Here is a 12,129-nt window from a genome sequence, read left to right as displayed (position 1 = left end):
TGGTCTGCCATTCCCCATGTCCTCCCCTGATTGCTTGTCCAGACCAAAGGGGATTCTTAGCATCAAGCGCTCCTATAAGGTGACTCCCATTAGGTGGAGTAGCACAGCACTTAGTCTTTTTAGGTGATGCCTCAGAGAATTTGCAGAGTAAGTGTTGCTAATATGTTGGTGTCTTGACAAAATGTCCAGAAAGTCTACCAGTGTGTTTCAAAGGTCTTCACAGCTCCAGCAACTGAGCATGAAATGATGGATATCCCTTTAAGTAGAACTTGAAAACGTACGTTGATACCTTGTTTACTCGCAAACAGTTGGTCGCTATTAGGAGAGAGCGTTAGGACAAACATTAGCCATTAAAATGTTGTGCAGCTTTCTTATTGAGTGCTAGTGGCAGTATTTGGCATTTATTAAGCACTAGCCCCTTAACAAGCTTCCGGATGGCCATTCCTAGTGTGCACATCAACTTCTTTACCAAAATGGTGACTTGCACTGAATTTTGGCTGAACTGGCAATTCAGCTCAAGACTCAATCTTCACCACCTTGGAAGAACTTCTGTGCCTAAACACGGTAGCAAAAATGCCCCACATAGGAATTTTCTTCAGTCCTTAAGAGTTATATCTGAACCAGTGTGAATATTGTACTTTGGTACAATGTTTACTGCTTTATTAAGAAGCTGGTAGTTGTTTACTTCTGGTTAAAACTTGCTGCTTATTTATTTATTTAGCTGACTGGCTTTTGGGAGCCTACTTTCAGGAAGGAACCAAGGGAGTTGGCCTTTACATTACTGGAAAATCCTTCATAGGTGTCAAATTTCAGACTTTCTAAGATTGGCATCAAAGAGAGAAGGATCTTACTTGGATGAAAGGAAAAAAAAACAGATTGTTTTAGATCAGAATTACAGCTTAAGCATATTTAAACCATTGCAGCTGTTCGAAGGATCGAGTAATTATATCGAAGTTGTAAACCTGAAGTCAGGCAGAACAAGATTTCCCTCCATTTATTCAAGTAGTGAAGAACGGATCAACTCCTTGGACTGAATTTTCATCTCCTGATTCAGAGCAAACCCAGGTCAGGCTGGGAATAGTGGCTGGTCATGGCCAGATGCTCACTGAAAGTGATGTCAGGTTGGCAACTTAAAGCTCTGTTGAAAATTCAAACTTCCCTGCCTTGGCTCCTGAAGACTGTATAGGAAAGCTGCCACATAAGTCAGTTTGTGAACCTTGGTGGAAGCCTGCTGAGAAGTCAAATTTTTGAAGGTAAATTTAAAAGCTCTTGCCAATGCCCTCATATCCCCCATGTTCCCTCCAATTCCTCATGCCTCCTCCATTGCCCCTGTATCCCCCATGCCCATATCCACTTTTCCAAGATCCACTATGTACCGAACCGATGAGCCATTGGCAAGTCTGGCAAGTCTTTGAAATGCTCCTGGAACTGATGCAATAAGCAAAGAGACTTTGAAAATCTCCTTTAAAAAAAAAACTGTTCATCTTACAACCTCGTGGAAGTGTCAATCAACCACAGCCAGTTATAGAAGTGATGACATAGCTTTGATGTGATTTTTCAATACCTGTTTGTTTATTTGGACAAGATTAAGATGTGGCACATAGGTCAAAGAAAGGATAACTTGGTATAAGGTAGTAAAGATGTTAGTGAGACAAAGCTAACACTCCCCTTCAAGCTGTGTAACAGACCCTGCCGAGCTGAGTCTATTAACCACTCCTGGAGCTCAGCCAAGCATTTTTAATGAGGCCATCTGCAAAAACAGGTGTCTGGTCATCTGTTCAAACTAATTCTGAGAGATGAGAGCTGGAGGGCCTAACAACCTGAATTCAACCAGACCAATGCATCAGAAAACAGAGGGGGAGATTCTACCCAGCCAGCCTTGTCATCCACCCACTTCCACCCACCCATCCTGGGCCTGCCTTGGTGGCCCATCGCCAGGCTGCACCTGACACCAGGAGATCAAAATGCTGGCTGTGGGCTAACTTTTTGAAATCAGGACCACGATGTCAGGAAATAGTTGGAGTTGCAGTTCCATGAATTAGGACGAAAATTTTGCCCCTTTAAAGTTGTGTTCTCCAACTCGCTGAACTGACCACTATTTACTGTACCCAGATGATTCAGCATACCTGGGAACAGACCTAGGATAATTTTCCCTTGTACCTCTGACACCTGCCTGCCGAAACTGTTGGTTTTAAGGGAGGCAGTTACAGAGTTGGGACATCTGCTGCAAGGAAACTGTAAGTGATCATGCAGCTAGGGATGGTGACAATGATTTGAGATATAAAGCTCTTCAAAGGTGTGAATATATGGTAAGGCTTTCAGTTTTACATTACCTGCTCAATTTATACACACTGGAAATACATGAGATGCAATGAAAAAAATTAGATTTGTGTCAGGACCTGGCATTTTGTTTTCATTATTCATTCATTGGATGTGGGCATTGCTGGCTAGGCCAGCATTTATTGCCCATCGCTAATTTCCCTTGAGAAGGTGCTGGTGAGCTGCCGCCTTGAATCGCTGCAGCCCATGTGGTGTAGGTATGCCCACAGTGCTGTTAGGGAGGGAGTTCCAGGATTTTTCCAGTGACAGCGAAGGAATGGTGGTATATTTCCAAGTCAGGATGGTGAGTAGCTTGGAGGGGAACTTCCAGGTGGTAGTGTCCCCATGTGTCTGCTGCCCTTGTCCTTCTAGATGGTAGCAGTGGTGGGTTTGGAAAGTGCTGTCTAAGAGCCTTGGTGAGTTCCTGCAGTGCAGTGCAGTGTAGATGGTACACGCTGCTGCTACTATACGTCGGTGGTGGAGGGAATGAATGTTTGTGGATGGGGTGCCAGTCAAGCGGGCTGCTTTGTCCTGGATGGTGTCAAGCTTCTTGAGTGTTGTGGGAGCTGCACTCATCCAGGCAAGTGGCGAGTATTCCACCACACTCTTGACTTGTACCGTGTAGATGGTGGACAGGCTTTCGGGAGCCAGTAGGTGAGTCGCTCATTGCAGGATTCCTGGCCTCTGACTTGCTCTTATAGCCACAGAATTTATATGGTTTGTTCAGTTCAGTTTCTGGTCAATGGTAACCCCTAGGATGGTGGGGGATTCTGTGATGGTAATGCCATTGAATGCCAAGGGGCAATGGTTAGATTCTCTCTTGATGGAAACGGTCATTGCCTGGCACTTGTGTGGCGTGATGTTAGTTGCCACTTGTCAGCCCAAGCCTGGATATTGTCCAGGTCTTGCTGCATTTGGACATGGACTGCTTCAGTATCTGAGTCATTGCAAATGGTGCTGAACATTGTGCAATCATCAGCGAACATCTCCACTTCTGACCTTATGATGGAAGGAAGGTCATTGGTGAAGCAGTTGAAGATGGTTGGGCCTAGGACAGTACCCTGAGGAACTCCTGCAGTGATGTCCTGAAATTGACCTCCAACGACCACAACCATCTTCTTTTGTGCTAGGTATGACTCCAACCATTGGATAGTTTTCCCTCTGATCCCCATCGACTCCATTTTTGCCAGTGCTCCTTGATGCCACACACGCTCAAATGCTGCCTTGATGTTAAGGCACTCTCACCTCACCGCGGGAGTTCAGCTCTTTTGTCCATATTTGAATTAAGGCTGTAATGAGGTCAACAGTTCCTGACAGAACCCAAACTGAGCACCACTGAGCAGGTTATTGCTAAGCAAGTGCTGCTTGATAGCACGGTTGATGACCCCTTTCATCACTTTACTGATGATTGAGAGTACACTGATGGGTCGGTAATTGGCTGGATAGGATTTGTCCTGCTTTTTGTGTACAGGACATACCTGGGCAATTTTCCACATTGCCGGGTCAATGTCAGTGTTGTAGGTGTACTGGAACAGCTTGACAAGGGGATGTAACTAGTTCTGGAGCACAAGTCTTCAGTACTTTTGCCAGAATATTGTCAGGGCTCATAGCCTTAGCAGTATCCTGTGCCTTTAGCAGTTTTTTGATATCATGTGGAGTGAATCAAATTAGCTGAAGACTGGCGGCTGTGATGCTGGGGACCTTCAGAGGAGACCATGATGGATCATCCACTTGGCGGTTCTGGCTGAAGATTGATGCAAATGCTTGGGTCTTATCTTTTGCACTGATGTGCTGGGCTCCCCCATCATTGAGGTTGGGGATTATTTATGGAGCCTCCTTCTCTAGTGAGTTGTTGAACTGTCCACCACCATTCACAACTGGATGTGGCAGGACTGCAGAGCTTAGAGATGATCTGTTGGTTGTGGAAGCACTTAGCTCTGTCTATCGCTAGCTGCTTATGCTGTTTGGCATGCATGTCGTCCTGTGTAGCTTCACCAGCAAATATGAAAATATTAAATATGAAACATGGCACTTTGTGCAGAGGCATGGGCTGTCAACCTAGTAAATTTGATAATGCTACCATGCCAAATTCCTTGAAGTATTCTGTTAATGTTCCCTAGTCCGGGAGTAATGCACAGATGACTGGGTCAAACTGCCTCCTCATGCCAGGCTGTTGCATTGCTGCCCTCTGGGATGGTGTTTTAAAATAACTTCCTCTTTTACACACTTCATACAGCAGCACAGATGTTTCACCAGCATTGAACAGTGGATAGGCTCCTAAACTACTTTGCCACTTGCCAACAAGCTTAATTTCTCATCTCCTCAATTGACTTCATTTTTGCCTGACAGTTTTGTCCCCTTCCTCCAGCCTTGTCAAAGACTGTTAATGGATTCAGATGCATTTGGAGCCTCTAAAGCTCAAAGAATCCCTTCCCCCATCCCCCATAGAGTACTTACCTTTAAGTAGCCTCCTCCCTTTAAATGTCAGCTGCAGTGTGATGTTCTGCTTCCACCTCCCTTAGGTACCTCACTGTGCAAGGCCAAGGAACATATGGCATTATAAAAATGAGCTGACCCTGGACAATTGCTGCATGTCAACTCAGTGAGTTCTTGGTTAGTATTGCACCAGCTAATAGCTAATCTCATTTCTACTTTTCTGGATGGGAAAATCAACCCTGATAACTTCAGTGAAATCCACCACACAGAATATCTATAAAACAAGGAGGAAAGATAATCAACTTGGCAGGATGTGAAAAGAAAGCCATGTTTTTGCAGTTGATTTATTCTTGCACAATCTTTTTCTCTCTTTTCACACCTTGAAAATCTTCTAACTCTTGTAGTTCCAATGGTGCTAGCAGCTCTCTTGCACCTTATCCAACTGGCCAGACATAACATCAGGGCCAAGAAAAATACAACATCTAGGCAGGCTAGCTGTGGCATGCATGCATGCATTCCAACTGAGCCAGATCTGTCCGCACCTGTCGTCTATGTATACGTACTTTGGATAATGAGCAGGAATGGGATCCTGCATGCTTTTTACCTTAGTCTAAGGATACTGAGGCCAAATGTAATGCCCCTGCCACCACTTTGGCTGAGCTCAGCTAGGTTGGCTACACATCACATTTACTCGCCTTGGGTGCCTCATGTGCACCAGAACACCAGTTTTATGCTTTTTAAATAATTATTTTGATTCCGCGCACATACTAGGGAGAGGTAATTAAAGGGAATGTGGGTCAGAGCTTGAGCCGTAACGTAGTCATGCTGACTCTCCTTTTGCGTATGGCTCTTTACTGGGAGCAAGAGATAGCTGAATTTATCCTGGTTTTTTGTTTAATGAATTTACAGCTGTATATGGAGAAGAGGGGTCAAGTGATCTTAAAAGAACTGCCGCATGTAGAGATTTGCCTAGTACTATGCTGAGGAGTACAATATGTTATAACTAATGGGAAGGGTAACGATGTCACCTTGGCTCGCAAAAAAGATACATGAACACCAGTGTGAAAAGTGATACTCTTGTATCTATGAAGAGTATAGTTTCGCCATGTATTAACTAATTGTGAACTCTTGATTATGGATACATTCCCCAGCCTCCTACCATGGAACTGAGAGTGAAGGAAGGAAACCTGCTTAATGTGGGCAAATTTTTAAGCCATTCTTTTATGGCCCCAAACCTTATGTTCCAATGCAAACATGTATATGGTTGAGCTTAGTAAAGTACAGACATATAATTTTATCTCTGTGTATGAGATTTAGGGCAGAGGGTGGTAGCAACTTTCTTTTACACATGTGTTTGAGAGATTTTGGAATACATTACCAGCGTTGGTGATTAAAAGATTGACTATGACAACATTTAAGAAAAGGTTACTTAGGTGGTTGGTGGAAAAGACAGTAAAGTGGTGTGGAAATGGAGTGGATACATGAGGTTAATGCTGCTCATCTGGAGGAGGCTAAGCTTCAATGTGGACTGGACGGGCAGAACATTTCTGTTCCATGTTGTAATTCCATCTAAGATGTTTGAGTAAGCAGTTTGGGAGTATGCTGTCCTGAACTCTGAGTAAAAGGATGCCCACATAGCTGCAAATGTTGTGATTTGATTGGCAGATACTTATTAGCAGTCTCTTTTCACTCATCATATCAGTAATGTCACAAAAACCAAGACAACTCTTAGCTCCTCTCTCTTATGCTTCATTATTTTGTTTAAAGTTAAATCGCAGACCGCACTGGTATTTATTGTAAAGTGGAATTGATGTGTATGTTTTAAAACTTTTGTATTTAAAAAAAAAGTCAGCTTTGTGCTGTTGTTACTGTGCTGTCTGCATTTTGCTTCATGCAATTTTGCATATTCATTTCAATGTGTTTTTTGACATTTTTAAGTGAGAATTTTTTTTACATAAATCTATTTACCTTTAAGCATTTGATATAGTAATGCTATCAAATTAAGCAGGGGATAAAGCTTAAGCTGTTAAAAGTAAACTAAAATTAATTATTGCATTGGAAACAATAGTGATATAGAAGACAAAACTAATTGTACTGTAAAATCACATAGAATATTAATATAACAATTAATCAAAATTTTGGTTAGATAAAACTAAATTAATTTGTAGCCAAACTAGTTTATTTTGATGAAAGATGCATTGTGAATAAAATAAACCATATTTTTTTATATTAAAATGAGCCTGGTTTTAAAAAAAAGATAATTTCTATAATCAGGAAAAATTCCTTACTTTTTGAGGTACCAGTATTTATTATGCTAAAAGTGATGATCATCTATATTCATTACAGCTCACATATAACCGAATTACAAATAGACTACCTGTATATCCAGTGGTACTGTTATCACAGTTATCTACAATCTGACTGTACAAATACTGACCACAGCAAAGCAGTTTCTTAGTCAACAACTACAAAGAAGGTAAGCCTTAACCCAATATCTGTTTGATTGAAATTCATTTTTAAATACAAAACGCCTTTTAAGCAGGGCTTTAATTCACACTAGCACCTTGATTTGTAGTTGCCATGGTGAATCAAGTCTGTCATTTGACAAGAGATTCACCCATTTATGACAGCACTTTATCTTGTCTCTCCAGGGGAAGAAAATGTCATAAGTGAGAGCAGGAAAAATTAAAGCTTTGAAATACCAAAATTCCTTGATTTCATTTTCATTATTCAGCTATCATTGCCTCCTGATAATGGCAACTCTATGGAAATAAATAATGTTTATTCTAAAAAAAATTATCAAATGTTTTGTGCTGAAACGGGCAAGGCTTTTTGATTGTCAGTCTTATGAAGTCTAGCAAGGAATAGTATTATTAGATAAACCTTCAGTGACCAAATCTCATTTCCTTTTCATTATGGTGTCAAAATAATTATACATAGGTAATTTGTGGTGGGAATTGTGGAATGAGCAGAAAGATCAATTGCTGACGACCACTTGCAGCTCGTGTTCTTAACTGGGTTGAGTTAAACAGCAGAATGTGAATGCTGATAGAATAGGTGGCATAGTACACTGGTGCGACACAGCATGCAGAACATTACCGATATACTGTATAATTGGAATCCTGCTATAATGAAAGCTTTCACACATGGAAAATATTATTGTGCCTGTTATATTGTATGCAGTTAAAACAGTAGAATCCTCTTGCCATTCTGAGATGAAATTCAAATCATAGAATATTTACAGCGTTTCCTTTCAAATTATGCAGATATTTTGAAAACATCAGAGGTGCTTTTCAATTTAAACTAATTAATATTTGGGCAAGCAAGCAATTAACATTTGGAAATATTGTCATTGCCATTTTATTAGCAAAATCCGCTGATAACTTTTCCTGTTTTTTTTGTCAAGAAGATTTGGGTAAATTTAACTATCTTTCTTTATATGTTATATTGTTGAGCTTGCAGAATTGGCCTGAAATGGAATAAGGCAGCATATCATAGCTAATTCATGAAACAAATAAAAAAATATGGTGAAATCATACCCACCTATTTTGTTCGTGTGCTTGTTTAGGCGTGTTTTGCATTGCCTGTATTTAAGGTTATTGGTTACAAATACATTGTTTTCAAGAAGTGGAGTAACAGAAGAATATTAATTTTGGTTGTGCATTTGAGCATAAGCCAGCATTTCTGGAGGGGTAGGTTGTGGTGGGGGGCGGAATCCAGCTTTGGCGTTTATAGTATAAATGTGTCTGTGCTCTTATTCACTATACATTTGGTATAATCACTTCAAAAAAGTAAATCTATCTCCTATATTTACCAGATAAAAATACATTCTGAGTGTGCTTTTCCATTTTAAACTTCATATTATTTGAATCTGAAAGCAGATTCTGACAAAGACCTTTTCTGAATCTTAATATACCTCATCGTCTGCTGTTAAAGCTGCCTTAGACCGTGCATAGGACTTAGGGTTTATTTTAGCATTTATGCAGGGTGGCCACATGTTTAACATTTAGCATTCTCAAGTGACATTTGATAGGACTTTCAAAATCCTTTTATAAAGAAGCTGATCCATTAACATCACCCGCTGCTGCTGTAGTATACAAGATGTTCTTCCTTCCAAAGAGCTGTACATAATCTTTTGTCAGGCCAGTAACGGAATGATTTTTTAAGCCCGGTGGGCAATACTTGTGTCCATGTGTAACGTAGATAGACCGCAGTAGTCAGCAGCTGCATGCAATTTTAACTACACTCATTGAGCTGTAATAAAACAATATAAGCATTGCTCCGGGGAAAGATTGTATGCAGTTATCTTTAGACAACGCTTGAGCATATGAATGCAGAGCTGGATGACAAGAGGATTTTCAGATTGTGTTTTGATTGAATTGCAGAATTGAACAGGTCTAGAGTGTCAGTGGAGAGCTAATGTTTGCAGTATTATAAAAGTTTTGCTCGTGGAGAGTTTCTTATGGTAAAACATTCAGCAGGTTTTTTTTGGCGGCTGAGAACAATAAAGGGGTGAGTCCACATTTGGACAGGAGCACACTTTGCTGGGCTCACCCATAATTTCTCTGTCATAACAGCATTATTATGAAGGTTAACAGGAAAGACCCAGGTCCAGGAGTGATTCCAGGCAGCTGGCAGCCAGGAGAATCGGAAACACACCACCAATGAAAACTGCAGTGAAAAGCAAATTAAACCCCGTATCTGCCATCTCACTTGCTTTTCTGTACTTTCCTGTTTGGACTTGAAGGTGATTACAGTCAATGCAGTGACAGTTGACGGAAGCTCTGCTACAAGAGTATTTATTTACAGTGAATCGTGGTGATGCTGTGCAGGATGCGGTTTCACGCAGGATGTGCAGTCCCCACCCCCTGGTTTGATCATTTTTTTTTTTAAAAAAGCAACCTGATTACGGAGGCCAGAGCCTTTTGGGAGAAAGTATTGTGTAACATGCTTCTGCTTGGAATACATTTGTAGTGCAACATCACAGGAAGTTCCTTTATAGGGCTGGAAGTCCAGGATCAAGGTAGCTTCAGATTCAGAGGTGAAATGTACCAAAGATATCGTTTCGGCATAGAAAGTAGGAAGTGAGCATCTTAAATTTGTTCCTGGCTATTAATATTATAGTTACAGAATATTTTAAATTTAAATTGGGTAGCTTCAGATAGTCATGGTAGCACCATTAACAGTTCTTTTTTTGAAAAAAAAAATCATAGTTGTAAATCAAACACATGTATTCAATACTTTTCTGAAAGCAAAAATAATTAGGTAATTATCTTACTTGGCCTGGGCTTGTTGTAAAGTTTGTTCATGAGGGCCATAGACTAGTCACTGACAGTGCAGCAGACCCAGAAAGAACTGTAGGCTGCATCCTGCTTAGAAGGAAAATGCCTTCTGTTTTAACTGTAATATTATGCCATTTTACTTGATAAAATTCGAACTTTGTCAATGTGAAAAATTATTACTTTTTTTTTAGAAAACTATTTTCACATATGGTTCTTTTTAACCTTTTTTAACCCTTTTAACTTTTTTTTAAAACAAGCTCTGCACTTTCTATGAAGCCATATTTTTCCTTGCGGTAATGTAACTTTCATTCTGGAATTGAAAAATACTTGGAGAAAAGTTTTATTGTGACATCTCCTTCACATATTTAATATATATCAAAAACACACTATCATGGGCGACTTAAAAATACAGTCATTCATTTCTACTTTTTTGTGTTTTCGTTCACCTGATCCTGGTCAAGTTTTGGTAGTATCTAGACCCTCTTAAATATCTACTATTTAACTTTAAATCAGTCCTATAGAAGTCTCTGGGTGGGCCTGTGCTTTGACATCTAATACCTGCAAAATTTGAAAACTGGTATGTGCAATAAAATGCACAGCTATGAACCTAAGAGTTATTGTTGTCATTGTTAATATTGATTATAACACTACCTGTGTCCTAAAGTACATTTTTTAAAGCTGCCAACCTTTTCTCCTTCCTCTTTCAATGTTGACCCTTTGCTGGTATATGGTTCCACAATACCTTTTGTACTGCGGTACATTGCTCCACTGGTCATTATTCATAATTTCAGTAGTGTTTAGTTCTTAGCGCATGTGTATAGTTAACTCAACATGAGCAAGATTTCTGTCTAATTTTTGCTTCTTTATCCCAAGAGCAATGAGGCCAAATTTGCCACCCCTCCCTCTGCCTTGGCTAAATTCAGTTTCCTTAACACAAACCATGGAACAACCCTGGGATCTTCCTGGTCTGTAGAGCTGAGCTATCTACTGAATAAACTCACTGAACTATCAGATGAGTTCCAAGTAGTTAGGAGTACAATTTTTTAAATTTAAGATGCAGTCCATGATTTGTCTCAGTTGGTTATATATAAGGAGAGATTTGCAATCCAAGTGCATGGGGCACTATGTGCCATCCATGCAATAATCAGAACTTGGGTGTGGAGGTCATTAGGCCCAACAGGATCTTCCATCCATTAATAGGAATGGATCTAAAATCCTGTGGAACCACTGAGCTTGTACCTGAACCCCCAGTATGTGTTTCTGGAGTGCAAAGTCATAAAATCTAACCTTTAGTATTCATACTGAAAAGTGTAATTGATACAGGAATTATCTAGCCGTTGGTTGCTGGCATGTCCATGATCTAACTCAATGGTTCCCAAACTTAACTTAATGCATAACCCCTTCCAGATCTACGATCTACATGTGTACACCTACCAGCATACAGCTTCTATATTTTAACCCCTTTATTTCCCAAGCATTGTGCAAAATGTACAAATAATACACACAAATGCAACTTTAAACAGTGGCTTAATCAAATTGCTTGCCACTAATGTGAAAGATGAGCTTGTTTGTTCAAATATAGGCACATAATGTTGGAAGTGATAGTTTTTTTCCTAAGTTGCTTTCTACATATAGGCACTGATGATACTTGATTTCATTCCAGTGAATGCTGAAGATCCCCTTTCACGCAAGTAGGTTGTACCAATGGTAGCAAAAATTTGACAGCCTATCTGACAATTCAGGGAAATCTGTTCACATTTGGACTCAAAACTCAACTGATTGCTTTTTGCTGGAACTCGATCCTAAGTTGAAAGATTGAGTTTAACAATCTCAGTCCTGCCATCTGTTGAGATGGCCAGGAGGTTCTCTTGATCTTTTATTGACACGTCTCACAGTATTGGAACTACAGAAAAATCTGTGAAGTTGTAGCAGACCCAGCTGTTTGCGTTTCCCATTGACGGAAAGTAATCACGTTATTGCCCCGCAAGTTCAGTGAAATGTTACTTGCTGCCACCTTTAAGATTGCCTTGCAATGTAGTTCATGTTTTGTGAGGAATTCATGCATGTTTGGGAAAATGTCATTTTCCCCCAC

General features: G+C 40.2%; 1 protein-coding gene across 12 annotated transcripts in view; it reads left to right on the top strand.

Moving 5' to 3' along the window:
* The window catches only part of foxp1b (forkhead box P1b), a 505,775-nt gene that overhangs the window by 109,905 nt on the left and 383,741 nt on the right, over positions 1–12,129 (top strand). For 7 of the 12 annotated variants that reach the window (XM_078543710.1, XM_078543711.1, XM_078543706.1 and 4 more), the window contains one exon: positions 7,102–7,231. The exons of the other annotated variants lie outside the window; for them this stretch is intronic. The gene's annotated coding sequence lies outside the window, so the exon portion shown is untranslated. The remainder of the gene's footprint in view (positions 1–7,101; positions 7,232–12,129) is intronic. 12 annotated transcript variants of the gene reach the window in all.

This window comes from Cetorhinus maximus, chromosome 6 (genome assembly GCF_964194155.1).
Source record: "Cetorhinus maximus chromosome 6, sCetMax3.hap1.1, whole genome shotgun sequence".
In the NCBI taxonomy this organism is placed as follows: Eukaryota; Metazoa; Chordata; class Chondrichthyes; order Lamniformes; family Cetorhinidae; genus Cetorhinus; species Cetorhinus maximus.
This window is presented reverse-complemented; position numbering and strand designations above follow the sequence as displayed.